This window comes from Neomonachus schauinslandi, chromosome 3 (genome assembly GCF_002201575.2).
Source record: "Neomonachus schauinslandi chromosome 3, ASM220157v2, whole genome shotgun sequence".
NCBI lineage: Eukaryota > Metazoa > Chordata > Mammalia > Carnivora > Phocidae > Neomonachus > Neomonachus schauinslandi.
The window spans coordinates 31,966,303-31,994,218 of NC_058405.1; the positions used below are offsets into that span (position 1 = coordinate 31,966,303).

Here is a 27,916-nt window from a genome sequence, read left to right on the forward strand (position 1 = left end):
TTATGACCATTGACTCTGATTGCTCAGTCCACGCATCTGTTGCAGTTGCCTTCTATGGTGATATTGCTTTTCTGTCCCTCCAAACTGAAAAATACTGGGACAGTGAAGTAAAGTCTGAATTGTCGCACAAAGGACCATTTGCTCATCAGATCCCATTGATTTCTTCTGTGTCTGTGTTCTGGGAAAACTTCTGGTTGAAACTTTATCAATCTGATTCAAAGTTTTATGAGGAATGAATTCCCATTAACATTACACTGGTTTGATGTATCCATTTCTATTTTCTGTGTGAATCTCTTTTGATTTCTAGATTATAGGAATTAATAAAATCCAATAGCTAGTAGCTCAAAACCAGCAAGAAACATATGTAAAGATTGTTTCTTCATCGAACCTACTCTTTTTCATTAATTGTAACTGTTTGATCAAAGGTAGCATCTTGGAATACATTGCCATTCAAATATTTGAATTTAGGTTTATGAGTAGATCACAGGGTCAACCACCCATGGACTCTCAAAGAGGAATGAAGGGGTCTCTCAATTGCCTGTTTCTGAAATGGCCCTACAGTGTTTAGATGAAAAATTGTGATATTCTGGATATAAAACTGGTGATCCTGAGGATAATGAAACAAAACGTCTCATTAACAACAAAAGTTCTGTACCCTGTGTATCAAGTCTATAAGGAACTTCACAATGCCAGTCTCTTTTCTCCTTTTATAAATATGGTAGAAGAAGAGGGAAAGAATCCCAAGCAGATTACTTTATGTGAGACACTTGTTCCTGTCTAGCTGGTTCCCCAAATACATCTTCTTCCTTCAAAAAATCTGTGGCTTCATCTCTTTTAACCCTCCACTTCTTCATTTTTATTATTGAATCTTTCACTTGTTCTTCATCCACTCTAAGATATTGCACCACTGGCAACTCCTTTCCAGGCCCCTCTCCAAGCAAGAGGGTGGCACACAAGACTACCAAGAGTGGTAGAAGAAGGTGAGAGAAGAGTCTCACTGTGTGGCCAGTTGAGTGTCCAGTCCCTGTCCATGGTTTGGGGGTTCTGGCAATGTTAGCAGCATTATACTTCATCTAGGCTTCGTGGTTATAATTCTCTGTGTAAGAGTTAAACTATGAGGCGCCTGGGTGGCTCAGTTGGTTAAGCGACTGACTCTTGATTTCCACTCAGGTTATGATCTCATGGTTATGAGATGGAGGTTCACACTTGGCGTGGAATCTGCTTGGGATTCTTTCCCTCTTCCTCTTCCTCCCCCTCTGTCCCTTGCCCAGCTTGCACTGTTTCTCTCTCTCTCAAAATAAATAAATAAAATCTTTTTTTCAAAAAGGAGTTACACAATGATCAGCTTGGAAGGAATAAAAATCATGGTCATTTGGGACTCTACTGATTAAATAACATGTCTTTTGTACCTATAGACCAAATCATTTATATTACAACCATTTTGTTTTGGTGGAGTTTTAAGTTACATTTAGCTACTCTTTTATTCAAAAATATTTTTTAATCACTTCTAAAGTGGGAGTGAAGTAAAGTAGTCTTTAGAATTCCTACTATTCACAACAAACTGCAATGATTTTTATTCCAAATGCTAATATTTAATTCATTTATTAAGTACCTTTTTATCAGAAAGTGTTTGTTCCTTAGGCTTTGCCCAAGGGTTTGGCACTCTTTGGATCTTGATATCATGGCCAGTGAAATACAGACCACGAAAGCCAAACATCCTAAGTTTCAAAGTTTTGGGAGCATGGACTGAATTCCCTGCAGAGGCTTTGGACTAGATGTGACACTAATTTGGTCTCTCACATAAGCAAGTTGATTTCCTGGCCATAAAGTCAGTGGGATGTCAAATGGAACCAAGTTTTGCCTTCCTTAATCCCATCTGCCTCAACTATAGCTTAAGTATCTCTAGAGAAAAAGAGGAGGCTCCAAACACAACATTGACTTTTATGACACTATTAATCCAAACCAGGGTAAGATGCATTAGATTCTTCCCACCCAATTAAAACAAATACATCTTTTTGTTTCTTTTTTTATTAAGTTTTTAGATTTTAATTCCAGTATAATTAACATACAGTGTTAGTTTCAGGTGTACAATATAGTGATTCAACACTTCCATACATCACCCTACACTCATCACAACAAGTGCACTCCTTAATCTCCATCACCTGTTTCCCCCATCTCCCTCCCACCTCCCCTCTGGTAACCATCAGTTGTTTTCTATAGTTAAGAGTCTGTTTCTTGGTTTGTCTCCCTCTCTTTTTTTCCCTTTGTTTGTTTTGTTTCTTAAATTCCACATATGAGTAAAATCATATGGTATTTGTCTTTCCCTGATTTAGTTTACTTAGCATAATACTCTCTAGCTCCATCCATGTCATTGCAAATGACAAGATTTCATTCTATTTTATGGTTAAATATTATTCCATTATATATATATTATTCCATTATATATATTATATACAATTCCATAATATATATATATCCTTTTCTTTATCCATTCATTCATCAGTGGACACTTGGGCTGCTTCCATAATTTGGCTATTATAAATAATGCTGCTGTAAACATAGGGGTGCATGTATCCCTTTGAATTAATGTTTTTGACAAATGCATTCTTTATTTCCATTTGTAAACTATAAATCTCTAATTGAAAAACCTGGTTAAAGTTCCAAAATCTTGGAATGAATCTTGCAGAGTTAAAGCCTGGTTGAGTTCCTTGAATACACAGTGAATTAATTCTAGAATGATTTCCCAGTCTCCGGGATCAGCCCTTATGGTGGGTGTTGAAATGAACCTTACTTCTCTGCATTCAGGCTGCTTGGTTGGTTTTTTTTAAGCCATGGTAATCTGATCGATATCTCCTCAGTCTCTTGCAGAAGTCCTCATTCTTACATATGGCCTCAGAACTGTTGTCAGTTTCCTTCCAGTGCCCATTTGCTTTTAGTCTTCATTTGATTCTTGAGACCACTGGTCAGCTTTCTCTGTCATCCTCTGAGTGCTAGCAGGCTGACCTTTATGGATGGATGGTCTGGCCTTCCATTTGAGGTTGGACTGTGGGATTCCATTTGAGGTTGGACTGTGGGAGGCACTGGCAGAAATTGGAGGGTGGGATAAGAGAGAGGTTGGGGTACTTATTTCCCAGACTCTCTTTTTGTTTGGTCATCTCTTGGTAGTGGCCATGTTCTACTACCGTATGTGGTAAGTGGTTATAAACCACATATTCTGTCAGATGTTTTTTCCCTATTGCTTTAGGTCTCCCTGGGTTCTTGTTACAGCTCCAGACCCTCCTTGTGGCAGGGTGAATAGTGGCCCCCCATGATATTTAGATCCTAATCCCTGGAACACATGAATATTACCTCATATAAAAAAGGGTCTTTGCAGATGTGATTAAGTTAAGGATCTTGAGATGGAGAGATTATCCTGGGTTATCCAAGGGGGCCCTAAATATAGTTAAAAGTATTTTTTTTAAAGAAAAGATTTTATTTATTTATTTGAGAGAGAGAATGCCAGCAAGCACAGTGAGGGGAGGGGCAAAGAGAGAGAAAGAATCCTAAGCAGACTCCTTGCTGAGCACAGAGCTCAGTCTCATGACCCATGAGATCATGACCTGAGCAGAAACCAAGAGTCAGATGCTTAACTGACTGAGCCACCCAGGCGCACCCCCCCATTAAAAGATTTTATTTAGTTATTTATTTGAGAGAGAGAGAGTTTGCATGTGTGCAAACGGGGGAGGGGCAGAGAGGGAGAGAGTGGGAGAGGGAGAGAATCTCAAGCAGACTCCCCCGCTGAACCACAAAGCCTGACATGGGGCTCCATCTCATGACCCAGAGATCATGACCTCAGCTGAAACCAAGAATTCGACGCTTAACTGACTGAGCCACCCAAATGCCCCTAGTTAAAAATATTCTTAAAAGAGGAAGATATAGGGAGATTTGACTACATATAGATAGGGGGAAAAACATGTAATAGAAGCAAAGTCAGAAGGAGTAAATGCTACACTCTTAGCTTGAAAGATGAAGGGACCACAAGCCTAGGAATGCAAGGAATGCAGATCGAGATCCTGGAAAAGGCAAGAAAATAGATTCTTCAGTACTGCCTCATGAGGAAGAGTGGCTCTGCCAGCCAACACCTTGATTTTAGCTCAGTAGGACTGATTTTGGACTTTTGGCCTCCAGAACTATAAGAGAAAAATTTCTGTTGTTTTAAGTCACTAAGTTTGTGGTAAATTTTTTCAGCAGCAATAGGAAATTAACACACTCCCCTTGGCATTGTAAGCATAGTGGAAACTGTTCTTGCTGTTGCCAGCTCCAGGTTGCTGCACCACCCCGTCCCTTGGTCTCCTTTAACCTGCCCCCACCTTCATAAGATGTCCCATTCCTTACACTCTGTTGAGTTACCTTTGGGACATTGCCACTTGTTTCCTTCTGGGTCCCTGACTGATACACTTTGCTTCCTCTGCCTAAGGCCAAGAGAACTAAGACCCATGACAGGGAATTCTCATTTAATTTTCAATGAGTTCCATGAGGAAAGGACAATAGGTTTTGCTTTGTTATGCTTGTTTTAATAAGTGGATTAATTAGTTTAGGAACACTGTCAGCCTGTATTTGGGAAGAGTACCAGTGGAGCAAGAAACAAAGGATCCTAAAATGATGTCATTTACATTTATGCAAATATACCATATGATGTGAGCTACACATGATGTTATTAGTCTTTCATAAATAGTCTTTTTATTGTCAAAGCAAGGGTTTACCTTGCCAACCACAATATGAAATGAAATAACTCTTATTGAAAGAATTCATTTTTAAAATGTTTCAAATGATATGTATACTTTTGAACACAGGCTTTCTGAAAAATCTCTTCTTTTTTGTTGCTGGCTCATAAGTATTCGTCCGGAAAGTGAGGATTGTCAGATGTTATTACATACATACACAAAGTCTAACAGTTTATTTTGTGGTATTTTATTCCCACTGAAGACATTAAAAGTGAGTTTGTGGTTTGCAACTGTAGAACATAAATATATTAAGTGAAAGTAAGCTGAGGTCCAGAATTAGTCTGTAAGCTGGAGAACTTTTACACTTATGCCCTTATAGAATAACAAAACATATTATTCTCTAGAGGACTGATTTAATAGCTTTTTATAGATCTGAACCAAGCAATTATTCCAAATCCTCAGTTATTTGACCTTTCCCATCATTGTTGTTACTGCTATAAAAAGCATTATGTATGTAGTGCTGGGCACTGAGCAGGAATCTTGAGCATGCACTATCCCTAACTCTAAGCTTTAATCTTTTGCTATAGCTCTTCTGTTCCGAAGAGAAATGTTTGCTCAGAGAAACCAAAAGCAGCAGACAGGCCTTTGAAAGCATGTAAAAGGGTGCTTTATAAGTGTTCAGTGAAATACTTATCTTTCTTTTTTTTATGGACCCCTGATTGATCGATTGTCTGCAGTCCTCCAAATAACCTAATTTCCACTCCTTACATGAGCAGTTGACTTCCATTCAACACTCTTCCTGGATATATTTTTTTCTTTATAACAGTCATTACTTGCAAAATTATTCTGTTTAATGTATGTGTTTAATGTATTTTATCCTGTTTAATATATATATCCTGTGTAATGTTTTATGTACTTAATGTATCCTGTTTAATGTAATACAATAATGTATTAATGTAAAATTATTTGTTTTTGAAGGCTGCCTTCTCCACAAGAATATAAACCCCATGAGGATTGGTACCCACTAGATCCCTAGATCTTTGCACATACTTAACATGTATTAGGGATACAAAAAAATATTTGTTAAATGAATGATGATGCTATCAGCTTTGAGCCTTTAGGTGGTCAAGTTGACTGTGTCACAGGTTACGTGGTGCAGCTATGTTTATAACACTACATATTTTCTCTGAAAAGAAATTCATTGGAAAAAAACCACCTTAGTATGTTGGGCCAAGAAGTATGTCCCATACAGATTTCATCATCAAAGTAGGCCTAGAGTTCAAGCCATGCCCCATCCATCCAGAGATGTTCCATTGCTCAGGAGTCAGGGAGAAGCCCTTGTTACCATTGATGCTTTACTTTAAACAATTTAAAAACATGCTGTAACTCCCACTCCTGTACTCCCAGAGTAGGAACAAGGATTAAAAGGCTCCAAGAGTTTCCAATCTCAGTGGAAAATTGGCTGTCACATGGAACGAGATATATACTAACTGATTTTGCCATGCAATTGGGTTCTTAATGAAAGCAGCGTAAAACAAAACTGCACCCCTCTGTATTTCATTTATGCATCTTGTACCTGGAATAAAATGTAACTTCTGTAAATCTTTAAGTTGGATTCAATAAAGCAATAATACTCTACTGTGCAAACTGACCATTTAGCTTAATGACTGATTTGTTACACCATTAACTTGTCCCATGCCTTGTCTTAGGGCTCTTTGCTAACTGAGTAGTTGTTAACTATTGTAATGAACAGATTCTTCCAAGGGGAAAAACCTCTTAAACTGGGCAGTTAGTGATATCACTGGCTGATGTATTAAAGGTGGCCATGGAATAATGAACAGATTTTAAGGTTATTAAAGTTTAATCGTAGAGGCATTGTAGGATCCTAAAAAATAATTTAGAAATAAAATCAGGGGAAGAAAAAGGCATGTAGAATCTTGTCCAGGTTTTGCAATTTGCACGTTACATGTCAGATTTCTTAGCTGCTACTTTAAAAAATCTCTGTAGTCAAATTACATGGTTTGAAAGTGTAGTACTATTATTAGGAGTAGCAGCCATGGTATGCATTCTCTCTTTTTGATGAGTGTACTCTGATGTAAAAATATCTCTCATGTCCTCTAAAGAAATAGATGAAGTCATGGAGGCAGTCCATTTGGAATTAGAATAAGCTGGTGGGAAGGTGTAGATCTTCAGAAAAGAGTCCTTACAAATGGAGCAGGGAATGGATATGCTTATTAATCACAGGTAGCCTGGCCTGGATATCTACACTGAAGATTATATCTTCTTGTCTTTATAGCAGTCTTAACAACTTTTATAGAAATGTAATCAAATCATTTACTTCACTTCTCCAGTGTCTTCTACTTTGAGTTTTTGTAATATACAAGGGCCCCTTTCTCCTGTGAAGCAGAGTCATCTCATTATTCTTTTACAAAGCAAGCTATCTGGAAGTTTTTGATATGTGATTTTCCAGGACTATGTTAGTATCTATTCTTTCAAAAGCATATTAAATGAAAAATAATGAAACGATAAAAGTGTTGGAGGAAAACACCCATGAACATACACATATCACAGGGTAGGAGGGGTATTCTTCATTCTTGAAAGAAAGGCTTTCTCAGCATGGCATCAAAAGCAGAATTCACAGTTGAAATGTTCATACACTTCTACATAAAAATTAAAAATACACTTTTGAATGCAAACTACTATGAAGTTGAAAGGAAAACTAGGAACAGTACTTCTATGTAACAGATTAAATGTTAATTTGCGAAGTGTAAGAAGCAGTCTTATAAATAAATAAGAAGAATTGGAAATAACATAAATACCCAACAATGGGGAATTGACAAAATAAATTATGGGCACTCATAAAGCAAAATAAAAACATGTAGTCATAAAAAATGTTATTTTATATAGGACTTGACAAGGTATTCATAATATAGCTAAATGAGAGAGGCAGTTACACAGGATATATAGTGTGACAAATGTATTTTTACTTTTACTAAATGTTAAATGAGTAGGACAGAATTCTGGAAGGCTTAACAATAAAATATTTATAATGATCATCTCTGGTGGTAATATCTCAGGTGATTTTTAAATGATGTTATTCTAAGTTATCTAAAATGAGCATAAATTGTTTAAGTAAAAGTAAAAAAATACATCAAAACATATTAAATACGCTGTGGATATATCATAGGTGTCAGGCTGCTGTTTAAAATATTCTTTCACATTTATTTTATTTTTGATGAATTATCATTGAAAGCTTTTTTGAGTCGATGCCTTTGCAAACCATATTGAATCTTCCAGATCCTTGGGGGCATAAGTTGATATTTAAAGTTTTTGTCGATAGGTTACATGATGATCTAATATATAGAATTCTATCATTTTGGAATTTACAAATCAGAGGGAAAATGATGCAGTTACTGCTTGTTTCTGTGCACAACAGAGGAGCACAACCAAGAAACAGCACCATTGCTCATGCTGGTAATAAAGGCTCTGGCCATAAACCCTGCTCCTGCCATGGCTGTGCTAACATAGCTCCGTGCCAGGAACATAGTTAGGGAAATAATCATTGGAAAAATTACATTAAAAATGTGCTGCCACAGTTTGACTATTTTTTCTACGTATCTCGTTGTGGTCTACCACTGGTATTCTAAACAGGTACTAAATGGACCAATTCTTGCTTTTACATAGTTTTCTCTATCCGCGCCCCCCCGCCACCATAGTAGAAGTATGATGCTATGTGTAACTAAACTATTAGTGGGGGCTCCTGAGTCTCTGTTCAAATCCTGCTACTGCCACTTGCTAATGTGTAACCTTGGACAAGTCACTTCACTTCTCTGTTCTTTGGTTTTCAAGTCTTGCTGAACTCGTTTCTGCTCCCTCCACCATACCATATCCATTAAGACTCCCTGCCCAAATCTCTACCTATTGTGTACCTATTTCCTTCTCCTCCTCCACGCTCTGTTTTGTCCACTGTAGGACATCCATTGACAGAAACCACCTGCTTACTTGAGCCTCTGCCTAATGGCCATTGGCTCTTTCAATGTACTACTGGCCAAGGCAGATTTTGTTCCTGCTGGAGAATCATTGGATCAACAGCATGCTGTCTGTATTAGCTCTGTTAGGTCTATGGGTCCTTCCAAATCTATCCATCTTGCCAAAAATGAAGCTCCATTTATGGGATCTGTAATCTGTTCATGTCAGAAACCTCTTCTCAATTCCTTTTGTGGCCATTGATGCCAGCAATAAATTAACTCCTCTTCCCCATTCTATGAAGACAGAGGCAGGTGACATCAAATTGGCCTGATTTACCTCCATGTGGGGAGCCTGGGAAATTATTCATACAGAAGATGCTTCTTGCTTTTGAATGGAGGAAGAGGTCAACTGACCATCTCAACTCATGCTCAAAAAGCCAAAATGAGCTCATTTAATCTGAAATAATAAAATTGTTTATAAAATTGTATTGATGTCTTAAGTCTTTAGTGTTTAAACATTTTTCGTCAGCTGTCAAGAGATAAAGATGTCCACAGAAAGCAGAAAATATAAAAGTCAATTCTCTGACTAGAGTGGAAAACTGCTTTATTTGAAATTCTCTTGCTGTCTCCTATAAAACTGAAGACACGTAAAAATAACCTCTTATTTGCATATAAAATAGCTATATAAAATTGGTCTACAGCTTATCTCATGCTGTAAACACAAGGAAAGGAGAAAACACACATTTGTATGTACAGCTTATATTGAAAAGTCTTATTAAACCTAAATTATGCATTTCCATTCAGGAAAAACTTCTCCACTAATAGAAAACTGCAGCCATTTTGCTTGGCAAAACACTCCAAAAGTTCACATGGTAGGAAGTATTTTGCTATGTTTATATAAGCTGTTGGTTTTATTCCAAGGCAAACTATTTGATTAAAATACCATTTGTTAGCCTCCTGTGGAATATGGCTGCACTACTGAGAAAGTGTCATCATTTTTGAGGTTAGTAAATGTGAGTCATAGGGTAGAGAGAGTAGGAATAGGCAGAGAGACTGCAATGCAGACCTGATGCCTGTGAGAGCAGAGGAGGAAGGAGATAGGAGGACTGGATAGGAAGACTCTCAGACTAGTGCAGCTCTGAGATAGGCTCAGCTAGGCTGATAAGGAGCTGGAGAGTAGACTGCTCATTAGAAGAGTTCTCTGTTGGGCAAGAGCAGCCTGGAGAGTACATGGCTTCGGCATGAGTGCTTCAGCACATTCTGAAGTGTGGGGGCTGTTAGCTAAGTGCAATCTTTGCAGCATGTTCTCTCTTGAATGGAGACTGGAATGTGTACCTCCATGCTTGTCCTGCTACCATGGTAGCCATTTGCTGCCTCCAAGCAGATGTTCTTATATGCTACCCAGCTTTTCTATTTGGTACTGGCAGGAAGATTAATCTGATATACTATAATGTTCCACAGCCATAAGCAGACTCTTGAATCTTATTTGTTTTAATAAAAAATTTAATTTAGTTTTGGTATCAAGGATTGGTAATCATGAGACATTTCTCTCTGGAAGTTCTTCACAAAATGATATAAACTTAAAGAAGGAGTAAAGACAGTCTTTTATCTGATAAATTGGTTTTCTTCTCTTCTCCCTTACCGGGACAGAGCATTCTCGGTGCCTGCTACCTGACATGTCCTAGTGACTGACTAGAAATGAAACTCCTATGGGGAGAAATAATTGCTATATCATCAAGTCTTTGGTCCTCAAGTATCTTCTTCATTAATTTTTCCTACGTCTGGCCTTCCTATTCCAGTTTGATTTTGCCACTATTGAAGTTACTAATGGCTTTCTAATGACTTGATGGGGTGGGCTGGATGTAAGAAGGTGATGGGCATGTAAGTAATCTCTACTGATAGTAGATTGAATCACTCGAGACCAAGAATTAATTTTTTAAAATTATTTTTGTTTATAGGGTGAAACACATAACAGGTACTCAATTCTTGAATGATTGAATAATGATGTAGATGTTGGATAGGAGCCGAATGCGGTTCACTTGGAATGCATTTGGTAGTGATAGAAAGATCTTGTGGTGCTCTCGAGACTGTCATTGTCTTCCTCTTGTGAGTTTCTAAGCAGGGAAATTTTGTTATGGTGGCTAGATGCTACCTGAAAGATGCAGAAAGACAATATTAAGTGACAAGAAATAGGGAGGCAAGTTTAAAGACAGGGAGCATAACTGTAAAAATTATGGAGAGTCAGAGTTGAGTAGTTGCTAAAGCCAAAAACTTTTATTATCAGGCCCTTTACAGAAAATATGATCACTGAAATATAAGCCAAGAGTGGACATGATGAAGACCAACATCATCAATTTAACAATTTTGTCTGGAAGCAGGAAGACTTTTTTAGAGATTTCCATTAATATATTCTCAATATTTTGGCAGCATTCGATCTTACCTCTATTACCTATCTCCTAGATATCTCTCCTTTTCCACACTCTTCACTTTTTCCTTTTTCCTTCTTCATCTCCCCCTTCCACTGCATTTGCTTTCCTCTTCATCTTTTTGTCTCATTTCTTTTCCTTTCCCTTACTATCTTTTCCTTCTTTTCTACCTCAAGAAACTTAATTCCCCAAATTTTCTGCCAAGTTGTTAATAATATATAAATAGGGTTTAAATTATATATTCGATGTACTTAGACTTTAATTTGTCTTCTTTCAGAGGTAGCATTTCTAGTACCATGTTCTCCTAAGGCAGAGCACACCTGTACTCTTCCATGAAGTACAGAATTCCACAGTGGATTTCACACTAAATCCACTCACATCACTGGCTTTAGATGCATCTTGCTATACCAGTTTATGTGAGTGTCACCACCTGCAGTTTAAATAATGGACAATTTCACTGGCTCCGTATAGCCTCTGGCTCTTATGTCATATTTCTTCCCTACCACCTCTAAAGAAATGCCTATTTTTTTTTCTTCCCCAGTTATTACAAATCTAGTCATTACTACAGAAGCACAATTTTCTAGTCCCTTCAGTTTTGCTTGTATTGATTTTTAGCTCTATTTTATTTACATTGCTTTTAAAATAGTATGTGGGCATTTGCATTCATACAGGTGGCTCAATGAAAGAACACTGTGCTCTTTGTACTCAGCAAGCAATTTTTCTCATTTGAGATCCCTTTTTTAAAATTAAGTAATATAGTAATTTAAGTAGTAAGTGCTTCCTGTAAGAGATTTTATTATTGCATACCTTCTACCATGAATACTATCATTTACCATGAGCAAACCAAAATAAAGAGGATTTGTGAACTATCAATTAAGTTGACCCAAAATCAGTAATACACAACTCCAAATTCCCACACATCTTCGACCTACGTTCTATTCAATGGACATCTACCTCCTGCTTAACAAATAGTCAAGAAACCACACAGTATCACAAGATTTTCCTAAATCATTTTTGAAAGGTTAACTTATGAACAAATGAAAGGTAAAAGACATAAAGACATAGTATAAGCAATTAAGTTTTTTTTGCAATTAAGAATTTTAATGCAATTTAAAGTAATGATAACATTAATTATCTGTAGTAGCATGCTCCTGTTAAAATCGCAGAGTAAGCCACATTAAAATGTTAAAGGGGAAATTTCAACCACTTAGGCAACAATGATATGTAAGATGACTTAATTATTTTTTTGGAAACTGATTTTGAAGATCTTTATGAAGATTTAAATGATGGTGACTCTGATGAGTAAGGAGGCATTAGTTTAGGGTTGCTGCTATTGTGAAGATAGAATTTCATGCAGATTCCAGTTTGAAGGCGGATGGCCCAGAATGGCAATTCAAGATTTCTTCCTTCCTTTTTCTGTGACTTTCTGGACCTGCTTTGACTAATTCCCCAAAAAGGGATTTCCACAAAAGAGAAGGTGACAAGAGAGCTTCAGGCATCCAGTGTAAACCACTCTTGACCCTGAAAATCCCTTGAAGTCCCTTGAATTAAACAAGGTCACAAAAATATTATTAATATTTATGATTTCTTTCTTTTTTATTTATTTGAGAGAGAGAGAGAGAGAGAGAGCAGGAGCAGTGGGGGGAGGGGCGGGCAGAGAGAGAGGGAGAAGCACACTCCTCGCTGAGCAGGTAGCCTGATGTAGGCTTGATCCCAGGACCCTGGGATTGTGACCTGAGCCGAAGGCAAATGCTTAGCCAACTGAGCCACCCAGGCGCCCCAATATTTATGATTTCTAATTTTATATTTAAGTAAGTTTAATGAACATCCTTATACACATTTTTCCTTAGAATAAATTAATAGAAATGGAAGTTTGGGTCAGACAATAAATATATTTTTGAAGCTTTTGATACTTACTGCAAAAATGCACAGTAGAAAATGTGTAACAATTTACAGTCCACTGACATTGTATGAGCAATCCTATTTCCCACTCCTTACTCTTCATCCAGCCCTCTAAAATTGATTCCTTTTCAAAAGTATTTGTCAGCTTGATAGATAAAAATGGCAATTTATTTTATTAATTTGTGTCTTTTTGACAATAGAAATGTAGACAATTTTTCATATTTTTATAGCACATAAATATTCCCTACCTCTCTTGTGGTATTTGTTCAATTTGTTTAACTTTTCCATCTTTCTCACATCATTACTCTGTGTCTTCCTGGTCTTAATCTATGTTTAGATAGAAGAACTTATTCCAGCAGATAAGGATAACAGAGCTGTTCAGACCAGCAAAGAAATTTCTAACAGGATACTCATATGTAGAATAGCTTGCCTTTTGAGGCAATGGACTTCTTGCTGGAAGCATCTGTCTTTGGGGATTTCTTCAGTTGCTAGAAGTTTGAAATAGATGAATTTGGCTGTCTATTCAACCTCTGAAACCCTAGGATCCCTTTGAATTTTTGCACTATGGTTCCTAGAGAAATTTTAAAAACCCACAAAACTTTTGTCCCAATAGTTGAGGAGTTAGAAAACACCTGCTCCTTATAGAAAGAGCCAGTAAGGTAACTTTTGAAACTTAAGTGAGCCTCAACTCAACTGTCTACCCACAAAGGACAGGAGGGGCATGTTCTTCTGCAGTGAAATCTCAGACAGTGACTCAGCACGTGCAAACTAGGCGTTCATTACACACTGTTTTGAAGGAATACAGTCAGGAAACACCAATAGCAATAATCATCTTGACACAAAATATGACATTAGGTTTTTTTCCGGTTTCAATGTAAACAGTGCATTTATAGTCCACTTAACACTAAAAGGTAATTTTCTCCTAATGAACAGAAGAGTTGTTAAAAAAAAAATTATGATATACCAAGAGAGGTGACTATTTTTAATGGAATTATGCATGCTTGATTCTTATTACCGTAATTAGCTTTTCCCCTGTTATGTGTTTTGTGGGTTTGTATTCTAGGAGAGTGCTAAATCAATAGCAGCCTCATCAGTGTCTGAAAAAAAGTTCAAGCCAAATGAACTTTCCCATATGGTTGTAAAATAAACTGCCATAAATTAACATGAGGGGTTTTTTTCGTGCTCTTGTAGAGCCTGAAATCACCAAGAATACATCTTTTTTAGACATACAATTATATCACATTTGGGGTGGGGGAAAGGTACCAAAGTAAAAATATGAAAGAATATGCTGTTGTGTCACCTTTTCTTATTTCTTCCCCTATTATTCCTATTTCCTATGAAGTAATCTGGAATCCTTGCTATAATAAGATGAATTATCTTACAAGTTGAGGCAATAAAAAAAGGAAAAAGAAAAGGATACAATACACAGAAACAAAAGATGAGGGCCAGGCTTTGCCTATAACTCTCATTATGTACAGAACCATTGTGAATTATTTTGCAATTATATTTTTAAAAAATTCTCTTAAGGCATTTTCTCCAGTTGGTTAGTTCTTGTAACATCATCATCTCGTACCATTAATATCATCAAACATCACATAAAGTCCCATTCTGCATAAAATACATTAGAATTACTGCAATTTGGAGCTCACGATTTGATGCTGATCCCAATGTTGGTGATAAATGTTTGGCACTTACAGTGTACCAGGGTCCTGGGCTGTGCCCTTTGGAGGTGTTACATTACCTCAATTAATTCTCTTAACAATCTAATGAGGCAGACGCTGTTATTAAAGCCCATTTTAAGATGAGGAAACCGAACCTCAGAAAACTTAAATAACGTGACCAAAGTTGTCTACCTAATAAAAAACAGAACTGAGGAGTTCGGACTCCAGAGCCTACACTCTTCAGCAGTATGATTTGTTAGCTACCCACCAACCATCTCAGAGGGGAAAATTTGAAAATTGACAGACTTAAAGGATATGTGGACAATATAAACTGTGTAGGCTTTTAGAAAGCCAGTGACTAGAACGTAGTGGGGAGCTCTGAGTAGTGAGATGAGGGTGATGATATATTATCACATGGAGTGAGAATCACCACTGGCAGTATTGGGAAGCAGGCTCAGTTTCAGTTTGGATTCCTCCAAAGTTTTCTTTTCCATCTTTTCCCACCTGTTACACTGCTTTGCTTTCATTCTCTATTCTCTTCCTCAGTGAAATGTCTACTAGAGTTCAAAGGTCTTTGCTGAGTTTTAGTGATAAGATTTAAGGTTTGCCTTATGGTAATAACCTTGTTTGTGTATTATTCTTATGGTATATACACAAACTGTTAAGGTTTAGATATGGTAAAACTCAGCTACAATTTTTCAGTCACTTCCTCATGGAAGACTCATGGAAGCTAATTCAAATTTTATAAAATGAGAGAAGTAAGGAACTTGATCAAGGAAGTCTTTAAGAACTCATTAGAGCTCCGGCGCCTGGGTGGCTCAGTTGGTTAAGCGACTACCTTCGGCTCAGGTCATGATCCCAGGGTCCTGGGATCGAGTCCCACATCAGGCTCCCGGCTCAGCAGGAAGGATTTGATGTTTGAGTATCTGTAGAACTTTTAGGACTAAACCATACCTAGCAGATAGTAGATGTTCTACCGAAATGGTAGTTTCCACCTTCCTCCACTCTTCATTCCTTCCTGGTGGTGAAAGTAAGATGTTCCCCACAATTGGAGCCTGGTAAACTGCTTGTGCCTTAAAGGATTAACCAATTTGTAAAAGATCATTAATAAAATTATAGCTACTATGGACTGAACACATTGTATCCTTCCTGAGCGGATTCTGTGCTAGCTGTTCTTGTGTTATTTCACAGTTCAACCTTACGATATGCTTGTGAGGTAGATGCAATTATTCTCGTTTATGGAGGAGGAAGCTGAATGTGTAGCTCTTGCCCAAACTCTTGCCACATACTTGCGATTCCCTGGGCCAAATATTATTAAACTCAAAAAACAGTGTTCTTTCCACTCAAATATGTGCTTGCATTAAAGGTCATTTTACTGAAATGATTACTGGGAAATTTATATTGCAAGTCTACATTTTATTCTTTATTCTTAATTGTCCCCTTAATGTTTAATTTTTTAGAAATTTGATTTTGTAATATTTGATTCATATAAGGAAGGATCATATGCATGATACATGAAGGTTATAAAGCAAGATAACATAAACACTTTGAATCCATTCCCAATTTAAGAACTAAGACGTTTCTAGGCTTTTTGGACTTTCCTATGTGTTCCTTCCAGATCTTTCGTCCTGTTTGCTTTTCCCTTATTTTAGACCAGGAAGGACAAATACCATGCGATTTCACTCCTATGTGGAATCTATAAAACAAAACAAATGAATAAACAAATGAACACAAAGCAGAATTAGACCTATAAATACAGGGGACAAACTGATGGTTGCTAGAGGGAAGAGGGATAGGGAGATGGACAAAATAGGTGAAAGGGAAGGGGGGTAGGCTCCCAGTTATGGGATGAATAAGCCATTAGAATAAAAGGTATAGCATAAGGAATATAGTCAATGGTATTATAATAACATTGTATGGTGACAGAGGGCAGCTATACTTGTGGTAAGCATAGCATAACATATAGAGAAGTTGAATCACTATGTTGTACACCTGAAACTAATGTAACATTAATGTAATTAAAAAATTAGTTTCATAACATATGTAAGTATCTCTAGGCAATTCTTAACTTTACTTGTTTTTTAGTTTTTTCAAAATGATTATTAGTTTCATCACATATGTAAGTATCTCTAGGCAATTCTTGTTTTTTAGTTTTTTCAAAATGATTTCATACTATGTTCAGTCTTCTGTTTGATGTTTTGACTTGACATTATGTTTCTAGGATCCTTTCATGTGATAGCTTCTAGTCCTATTCATTTTCATCGTTATATCATATTCCACTACATTTTTCAAAATTTATTTATCCATTTTCTTTTAGATGGATATGGAAGCTATTTTTTTAATTTAAAAAATTAGCTGTAAAGCACACTGTTTTTACTGATATTCATGGAAATACCTTCTGATGTACATGGGCAAGAGTTTCTTCCAAGTGTATGCCCAAAAGTGGAAATGCAAAGACAAAGGGTATGCACATATTTATCCATACTAAAATGTGCCAAATTTATTTTTGAAGAGGCTGTATTAATTCATACCTTTACCAGCTGTGTATAAGAATATCCTTTGCTTCATGTTGTCTCCAAGCCTTGCTGGTATCAGACATAACTTTTTCCCAATCTAATGAATGTTAAATACTATCTTGTTGTGGTGTCATGTTCATTTCCCTTATTATTAACCAAGTTAGACTTCTTTCTCAGTTTATTGGGCTTTTAGTATTTTCTCTTCCATAAAATTACCTCTTCATAGTTTTGAACATTTTATTTTGAGTTGCCTGACTTAGAAATTTCATTTGAATTAGTTCTTAATATATTTTGGGTATTAATGTGTATAAATATCTTTTCCCAGTATTTGATTTACCTTTTCACTTTCTTTAGGATGCTTTGTAATGTATCATTATTCTTCATTTTTATGTAGTAGAATTTATCAACCTTTTATTGTATGGTTAGCATTTTTTAGTTTGATGAAGTCCAATTTATCAATTTTCCCTTTTACGGATTGTGCTTTCCTATCAAGTTTAAGAAATCTTTGCTTTGTCCTAGATCTTGAAGATTTTCTCTTTTTTCCCTTTAAAGTTTTATAGTTTTATATTTACACAAGTCCAATGGGTCACAATTAAGTTTATGATCCATTTTAAGTTATTTTTTTTTATAAGAAGTAAAGTTTAGGTTGAGATTCACATTTTGTGATTGGAGGCACCATTATTTTCAGCCCCATTTATTGAAAAGGCTCTTCCCCCACTGAATTACTTCTGTACCTTTGTTAAAAATCAGTTGAGCATATTTGTGTGAGTCTATCTCTGGGTTCTCTATTTTATTCCATTGATCTATGATTCTGTCCCTCCACTGACTGTGCTGTCTTGATTATTATAGCTCTATAATAAACACTAATATCAGAGTGATTTTTTCCACTATGTTCTTTGTTGTCAAGTTGTTTTAGCTATTCTAAGACCTGTGCCTTTCTATATGAATTTTTTAAGAAACTTGCTATGCCTACAAAAAATTTTCAATAGGATTTTGATAGGCATAGACATTACATTAAATCTATAGATCTAGTGAAGAATTGATATCTTTACCATGTGGAGTCTTCCAATTTATGAAGACAGTATGTCTCCCCATTTATTTAGGACATGATTCATTTCATCAGTATTTTGTGATTTTTGGTATATAGATCCTGTACATGCTGTGTTTTGAATATACCTAAGTACTTAATTTCCTTTGGAACAATTTTAATCTCGGTTTCTGCATGTTTGTTGTTAGTATGTGGAAATGTGATTGATTTTTTATGTTGATTTGTTATCTTTTGACCTTATTGAACAAACTCATTTGTTAGTTCTAGGATTATTTTTGTAGATTTCTTGGGATTCTCTTTGTAGATAACCATGTTACATGCAAAGGGAGACAGTTTTATTTCTTTCTTTCCAATTTATATGCCTTTTATTTTTTTTGCCTTATTGCAGTGGCTAGAATTTCCAGTAGTATATTGAATAAGAGTGGTGAGAGTAGATGTCAAACATCCTTACCTTGCTGATGTTACAGGGAAAGCATTCAGCCTTTCATCATTAAGTATGATGTTAGCATAGGTTTTTTGTGGATGTTCTTTATCAAGTTGAGGTTAACAACTCTCTATTCCTAACTTACTGAGAGTTTCTATTATGAGTGGTATTGGATTCTGTCAAATGCTTTTTCTATGCCAAATGACACGACCATATAATTTGATTAGCACTTTTTTTTTTTTTTGTCTTAAGAAGCAAAGGAAAAGAAACAGACTCTGCACTAGGTTCTGGGCTTTTCAGCTGACAATAGTAGTGGTTTATTACAGTTTTTGAACACATTAGGAAGTAAATCTCTATTGTAGATAGCCCTGTAAATCCAAAGCTATAGGAGGTTTAGAAAAATACAGGTTTTAGCAGCAGCTGTAAAATGATGATAGCACTAAAAGTCTAATGTTGGATTTTTCCAAGTCCTTAAACATAACATTGGGCATGAGTCAGTCATACGTTTCAGTCTTCAAAGACATAGAGAAGATATTTTGTCCCTAAATTCTTTCCTATTACTTTGTTTGTACTATGGAATCACGTAGTTGGTAGACTGAGTAAAAAGTAGCATAGACTTTTGTTGCCATCAACTGCTTATAATTCCAATTCACATTCTTAGAAAGATAAGATGCAAAGCAAACTGTTAGCAAAAATCCTCTCAAGTTTAACATGAAATGGGCTGTCCTGTTGGAATTAGACAATGCATGCCAAAGCATTGTCTTCCAGATCAACTTCAAGCCATGAAAGAGCTGCACACAAAGGTCTTCATTTACATTTTCTCTGTGTTATTCATCCCTCTTGTGGACAGGGCTAGGGCTGAGAAGTGGAGAGGATGCAAAGGGAAATGGGTAACGGACCTTGGTACTAAGGAGAAAGACAGACTCATAAACAATTCTGAGGTTATTACGTAAGTATGGCTAAGATATGGATGAAAAGTGACAAAGAAAAGCATCCAAATGCTTCATTTATGTGACAACATAAGCCCATATGTTTGAAATAATTGGTGTGACAATCAGAACCTTTCAGTTTCCATCTGGATATATGTTATATTGTCAACACTGCCCAATTTTGAAGCTAAAGCCTTCATTTGGTTTTGTAGCATGATAGGTTCTTTTTAGCTCATTTGTTTCCTTTCTTATAAAATGTGTTGTTGCAGCTTCAATAATACACTTTTGATGACATCACAGATGATTCATCTGTTAGTCTCATCACTCAACACACTTGGCTACACTGGCAGAAATCCTTCTTGCATTTATGCTACCTAAATTGAAAACTACTGTCAAATACTTCAAGAAAGAGAAAGAAACCCCAAGAGAATTAGGTGATAATATTATTCAGTGATATCTATTGAGAGCATTTACTTAATCAAAATAAAAGATGTGACACCTGCTATAAATCTCTCACTCTCCCCAGCTGGTGCAGAGGGAGGCAGACGGCTTGGGCTATGAAATACCTTCCATTGGGTACCTGGGTGGCCCAGATGGTTAAGCATCTGCCTTCGGCTCAGGTCATGATCCCAGGGTCCTGGGATCGAGTCCCGCATCGGGCTCCCTGCTCCTTGGGAGCCTGCTTCTCCCTCTGCCTCTCTCTCTCTCTGTCTCTCATGAATAAATAAATAAAATCTTAAAAAAAAAAAAAAAGAAATACCTTCCATTGTGGAGTCTTCCCCTGAGTGGTGGTTTGAGCAAGGAGGTGAGAGGAGAAGGAAGCTGCCCCAGCTTAGTTCAGCAACATCTCCTGACTTCCTGGCAAGTCACTTTGATGTGCTATGCCTTTGAAGTTAAGTCCTTTCATATATTGTACCCCTCTTCCCAATCTCTTTATTAGCCCCTGCAGTTTATCAGAGGGAGAAAAGTCCTCTGATAATTACTTCTTTTAGGGAGTCTGAGAGAAGCAAGGCATAGAAGAAAACAAAGACAGGAAGAGAGAGAGGGAGCACGAATGCTAGAAGGGGAAATGGGTAGTGAGTGTAAAGCTATTTGTCATTTGAATCTACCTCACCAAATTTTAGTTGAAAAGTATGCCATTAAAATAACCAGGACTTGGCATTATAACAGCTTTTCTGGGGTATTTTATACTCTGGGCTTCAGATTCTTGGGCCTGTTTTATGCTGATAAGAATGCTGTTTTCCTTTTTGCATTTTAGAATGTTAATTTTTAGAGAAATCAAGAGTCTTCTTGAGTATTTTTATTTCACTGATTTTAGAAACTCTTTTAGAAACTCAAACCACACCACTGCCAATACCCTCATATGTAAAATGAAGTTAATAAGGGTATCTATTTCTTAAAGTTATTAAAGGAGGAAATGAGCTAATATTTGTAAAGGGCTTAGAAATACCTGGCAAAGTAAATGCTATGTAAATGTTTATTAAATAGAACAATAAAAATAGTTTAAAAATAAAATCTATAAAAGGGAATAATGAAATATTGAATAAAATACACTTTTATAAGTGAGATTGTCAGTCATCATTGTACTTAATCTATGTTAAATTATTTCCAAAATTAGACTGGTAACTCCAGAGAAATTAATGTTGTTTCTGCCCCCTCTTGCTATATTGGATGATGCTGAAGTTCCATATTGGTGTTACCTTTTATAGGTGACACAGAAAACACTAGTTTTAATTATTTCTAAACTCTTCTGTTGTGCTAAGGAGGACACTTGTTCTTAGTTTACTTAGGTTTTGGCAAGAAGATTATTGCACCATTTGGTGGTCTGGCTGAGATGTGGCCCAGGGTAGCCAGATGGTAACTGCCTTTATCCAGTAAAAACTTTCTCTGGCTTGAGATGTGATGAGCAACATCATTTGGCCCCTCTTTCAGGAAGAAATTCAAAGTTGTTTCTGCTTCCATGTTTTCCTTCCGTGTTTCTGTTGAATCTCTTACCATGTATTTCAGAAGAATTGCCAGAATAAAGCACTTACTTCCTTGACTGATATATTTACATTAATCATCAGCCTTTCAGCAGATGAACCTGACCTAGCATGTCCCAATGACAGATTTCTTGCTGCTGTTTTTGCAACAGGCTCAGAATATTAAGGCTGGAAATCTACCAGGGCTGGGGCTATTGATCACACCCGTGCTAGTCCCTGGCTATTGCCTGGCATTTTAGTTTATGGCTTGTATTCAGGCTTTAAGGATTGGTGCACTAACCATTCACTATTGTTGATGGGCATTGGCTGAAAGCCTGACTTAAGGTTTGCAAAATAATCACCGTTTCCTGGTTACCAAGCCAACCAATTTTTAAAGTTTCCAGACAAGATGTCTACAGACTCAATTAGGGCCTCAGTGCTGAAGAAACTGTACCAGCTCTGTGCATTCAAAATACCAAGAGTCTGTCCACCTAAAAAATACCTGTGGCCATTTACATTCTTTAGACTCTTATCTTAGGAGCAGAGACAACAGTTGCTTTTTATTTGTAATAGTGACTGGTTAGAGCACCAGTTAAGAGTACCTAGGGACTTAGATTCTCTCCTCTATTCCATGGATGTGTTAACTAAATTGTATTATACCTTTACGGTCTACCTGCTATTTCAAGAACTTGTGGTTGAGAATTACCATAAAATGGGTTTCTGGATTTCAAACCTGGCTAGATGACTGATTCCCCACTTATCCCATTATCTTCTATGAACAATTAAAAGAACAACTGGAACTACTGCAATGTGTTGAGCGATGGCCATGTGCCTAATAGTGTGCTAAGTATAATCAGTAAGTGTTCTCTCATTTCACACTCACATTACCCCCATGAGCTTGCTATCATTATGTCCATTTTATTGCTGAAGAAATCAGTACTCAGTTGACTTACTTAATCATATAGATAGTAAAGAGATAGAGATGAGATTTGAATCTAGGGTAATCTGAAGACAAAGCCCATACTTTTAGTCATTATGCAAAATTTGCTTCCTCAATGGCAAGATTGCTCATTCTCTTTATTGAAGAGTTAACCAAATCTGTTGGGACATATGACAAGATTAGTGCATCAGTATGTCTGCCGTGACAAGGAATACTGGCCAAGAAGTTAAAAGGAACCTAAATTCCATCTGTCTAGAACTCTTTTAAAATATCCACATCAACATATCAACATTTGCACCTCTGCTTTCTCAAGAACTTGTTAAAGCCATTGATTTTCTATGTATATGAATATGTCCATTAATGAAAAGAATCTATTCCAATGACATAACATACACGCAGCATTAATTTTTAACAGACGTGAGAGCAAATAGTCCACACATCAGAAACTTGGCATCATCTTTCAGAAACCAAAGCTTGGCCATGTCTTTCTCCCAACTGTCCTCAGGAAAGCCCCTCATTTTCCCCATCTTATCTTCTCTAGGAGACCATGTGTCATAAATATGTCATTATAATGAGCAATATTAGGGGCACAAAGAATTAAAGACAGCTGAAAAAGAAGTTTTTCCATTAATCTACTATTCATGAATATGTAGCTGGAAAGAGTTAAAAATTATTCAGAACAGGCAGGTATATTAGAAAAAGATGGGGAGAATATAGTAATAGTAATGCAACTATTTAAATGAGAATCTTCTATGTACCTGGGAGAGAATAAAAATGGTAGTAGCAACTATTTAAAGAGAACTTTTATGCACCTTTCTTTTTTTATAGGTACATTATTTCTTTAAATTCTTATCACAACCTTTTGAGCTGGATCTCATTTTGGTAATTTTTTCAAATGGAGGAAATGGAAGTTAAGGGTTTTTTTTTGTATTTTGCCCAATGATAACAAAGCCAGAATTCAATTCTGGGTGTGTCTAACTCGGAAGTTCGGGTTCTTTCAACTAAAGCCTCCATAGTCACATTTAGCTGAACATATAGCACAGTGGTACAGTGATGGTATTGGGGAGCTCTTGGCTTGATTCAACTGTTCTGTGTGGTCAGTTTGAAAATAATTTTGTTTTATTAATTTTTTTTAATTTATGAATTTTTTTTTTTTTTACCTTTTTTAAGTTTTTATTTTCATTCCAGTTAGTTAACACATAGTGTTATATTAGTTTCCGGTGTACAATATAGAGATTCAACAATTCTATACATCACCTGCTGCTCATCACAAGTGTGCTTCTTAATCCCTGTCACTTGTTTAACCCAAACCATAGGCATAGGAGACAAGCCAAAAGAGTACTGTTGTCCACATTTTTTAAAAAAGATTAACTTATATTTTATATTATTTTAATTTTTCTCCATAATCCCTTTCTCCTTAATCTCTTTCCTTAAGAAAGAGACCATGAAGGAAGACTACTATTAACCTGATGAGAAATGAAGGCTGAAAATTATTTTGTCTAGATGTGAATTTTTCCATAATGAATCTGTAATAGGACTTCCCTGGACATAAAGAAAATTCAATATACAGGAGGAATGTAGTGGAAAGTGGAATTTAAGATTTAATAATGAGGGGAATTAAATTATATTCTCTTCATTCCTAGCATAGAGCATTACACCCTCAAATACTTAATATGTATTTTCTATTAACAAGAACATTATTCAACATAATATAATAATATAAATATAAATTTATATTCATATATAATATAATATAAATATCAAAATTGAGAAATTAAGATTGGTATTACTATCTAATGCTCAGATCTCATTCAAATTTTGCCAGAATTGCTAATTATAGCCTTTTTAGAAAAGGGATCCAGTTAAGAAACACAGATTACATTTGCTTGTTATGTCCCTTTAGTCTCCTTTAATCTGGAATAGTTTCTCCTCCCTTTTTTTAATTAAATTTTATTTATTTTTTTCTTTTGTGACCCTGACACTTTTGAAGATTACAGAGTACCACTCTTTTGAAGAATGCCACTCACTGCAGGATTCTCAGATGTTTCATTATAATCAGATTTGGTGATACAGGTGGTACACAATTTTGCTCACTTTCATCATTTGACTAAAGGTATTATCTGTTAAACTTCTCCATTCTGAAGGTACTTTCTGCACACCTTTGTAATTAATAAGTATTTTGTGGAGAAGTATGTTGAAACTATGCAAATATCCCATTTGTTGTTAAATTTCAAAAAATTTTTTATTTATCTATTTATATCTATATGGACTCATGGTTTCCTATTTAATAAGTTATATTCAATTATTATTATTTTTTTTATTTTTATGCTAAGATATTCCTAGATTTTCCAAGGGGGCTTCTGTGTCATTTTGACATGTCCCTATCATTCTATAAGCATATCTTTGCTTTCTGGACAAAATGTTACACATTCATCTTCACTTTCCCTACCTCAGCCTTGTTATCAACTATTTTTCCAAGGATCCCTGGTTCCTTTATTGAGGAATAGTATTTAGAAACCAAGATCTCACACTAGGTGTGCTCATTGCTATTGGGATATCACTGTTCTCAGGCCCTCTCAGTGGACATACACACACACAGACACATACATACACACACACATGCATGTATGTTTCTTACTATGTCTCTATCTAGTTAGCCAGCTATTGAAAACCTGGCCCGATTCTACCTATTTTGATTCAACCCTGTAGATTATATTCTAGTTTTCTCACATTCTGTATTTATAACTCTCTTTTCTTATACTGAAGAAGTTGGCTCCCATTATCTTTGATGTGTTTGTTTGATCACTTCCCCCATATGTAATAAATTTCCAATGGCTCTGTAGCCCCCTTCCCCCCACCCACATGTCCTTCTCATTCTACCCAGGCTCCAACTCCTTGGGCCAGGCTGTTCTCCAATGTGCGTGACCTCCCCCACCCTTCTTGGGTTCTGGTGCCCCATTCCTGGCCAGCTCCTACCCCTCATGGCTGTCTTCCTCAAATTGCCTAGCTCTGTCACACTGTGCTAGGCAGCCTCCCTGGCAGATGTCCTCCTCACCCTGCTTGGTGTTTAATTCACCACATTGGACTTCCTTTCTTTCTGCTTTGCCTTACCTCATCTTGTTTGAACTATGACATCCTATACCAGGTCACCTTCCAGCATGGATGCCCTTCTCACCCTGTTTGTTTCTGAAACTCTAATCTTATCCCTCATCACCCTCCTTAGGCCTTGTCACTCCATGCATTCTACCCCTTTTCCCCAAGTGGATGTTTATCTTGCCTGCCCCATCTAATGTCTTTATGGTTGAATTACTCAGGATGGCAAAGGAAGGAAATGGAGGGAAAAGGAAGGAGAAGAGGAAGTCAAGGAGAAGAATAATGAATACTTTTGAAAGAATATTATTGTCTTAGTCAGTTTGGGCTACTATAACAAATCTCCATAGACTGGGTGACTTAGACAACAAACACATATTTCTCACATTTCTGGAGGCTGAGAAGTCCAAGACCAAGACTCCTGTGGATCTAGTGTTTGGTGAGATACTGCTTGCTGGTTTGCAGATGGCCATCTTCTTGTTATATTCTCACATAGTGGAGAGCAGAGAGCTCTGGTCTCTGAATATCCTTGTAGGGTCACTAATAGTATTCCTGAAGGCTCCACCCTCATGATCACCTCCTGAAGGCCCCACCTCCAAATACCATGATATAGGGGATTTAAGCTTCAACATATGAATTTTGAAGAAACACAGACATTCAGTCCATAGAAATCATTAAGATTATGCCCTATTTTCTAGTTAAATTTTTCCTTTCTGAAGTGTTTTACTAGAATAGAGTAGCAGGGGCATTTTTTACTCAATTGTCTTTACTAATTAAAATTCCAAAAGATCACAAATAAATGACTATTATAATACTTTTTAATAATACTTATATAATAATAATTACAAACACATGGGTGGTCTATACAAATGTTAAATATCTGTTAAAAGCCTCAGATTATAATCAAACAGTAATATATGGCTCTGTTTTCTTGTATTTATATATGTATAAAATGGTGTCGTTAAAATATTTAAAAGTAAGACATCTTGTAATGGGTATCATATCTCTAAGCTGATTGGAGTTTTAATTGGAATCCAGTTAAATTCAAGGCAAAACTTATAGTGCCAACTAAATGAGTTCTTAATTTTTCATTGCCTTTATTTGAAAGGAGACTTCAGAGTCTTGCAAAATTTATCTACAAATGAATGAATGTATTAATTTAAACAAAATAAACACAAGGTTCTACTCCATGCCCATTATGGGTGGTGATATCATCATTGTTTGAAGAGACACTTGTAAGGATGACAAAAGTTGTCTAGGTTTATAACCAGCCTTGAAATTTTACTGCTTTGTACTTAGATAAGTATCTCCTTGGCCTTTAATTTATATATTTTCTTTTCCATATTTTATGATAACTGGGAAACTAAACATAGAAAACTTATTTAATTTTCTCTAGGAAAAAAATATAAAAATATATTCCTAGATACAGAACAGATGCACAGGACATGCATTGAAAATAGTATGAAAACTGTCATGTCAGCCCTCACCAGCACATTTTTTCACCTGCTTGGGGAATTGTACATCTCTGGCTTGTTGAACACATTCTTGACTGTAAAATTGAAGACTGCCAGATCAAAAATGCTGCCTTAAGCATGTTATTTCTTAGCTTATATTTTATACTGGGAAGGAAAAACCATTAAACTACATACTAAAGCATAATGGAATGGTGTTAAAGAATGGAACTGATTTTAAGAAGACATAAGTTGCAGAGATACCTTTGTAGATCAATCAAGATTAATTTATATAGCACTCTTTAATGTCTAGATTTACTGAACTTGGGCAATCTAAGCCAAACTGCAATACTTAGTCACTTAGACCACAGGCCCCTATAATCCTAAGAATATTTCTAAATTTGAGAAAATACCCACATTAAAATGGTGCAATTTATACTTTAATCCTCAGCCCCTTGAAAAAAAAATTTTTGCTAAAAGATGTAATTACCCTTTGTCTCTAAAATTCTGCTTTATTATTACATTAAATGATCAGTAAAATATTTTATAAAATAAAAATAAATATGTTCTATATTCATATATGAAGATAAGCAACCTAAATTTTTAGATTCTAAAAATGCCCCAAGAACTAAAAATGTTTTTTTAGTAAAGCAATCTATAGCTGGCTTTTATTAAGTGCTCATTCTAAGCCAGATATGCTTTATATACATTATCTCATTGAACCATCACCTCCATCCTATGAGGTCGACATTTTTGTCATCCCCATTTTTCAGATGAGGAAACTAAGACCTAGAGAGCTTACCTAAGGTCACACAGGTGGCAAATGATGCAGTAGGGATTTGAATTCGGTAGTCTGATGCTATGGTCATGCTTTTAACCTTCATGCAGTAATATATG

General features: G+C 36.1%; 1 pseudogene; it reads right to left on the reverse strand.

Moving 5' to 3' along the window:
- On the reverse strand, nt 1–27,888 carry LOC110587666 (annotated as a pseudogene).
- Nucleotides 27,889–27,916: the final 28 nt, after the last annotated feature.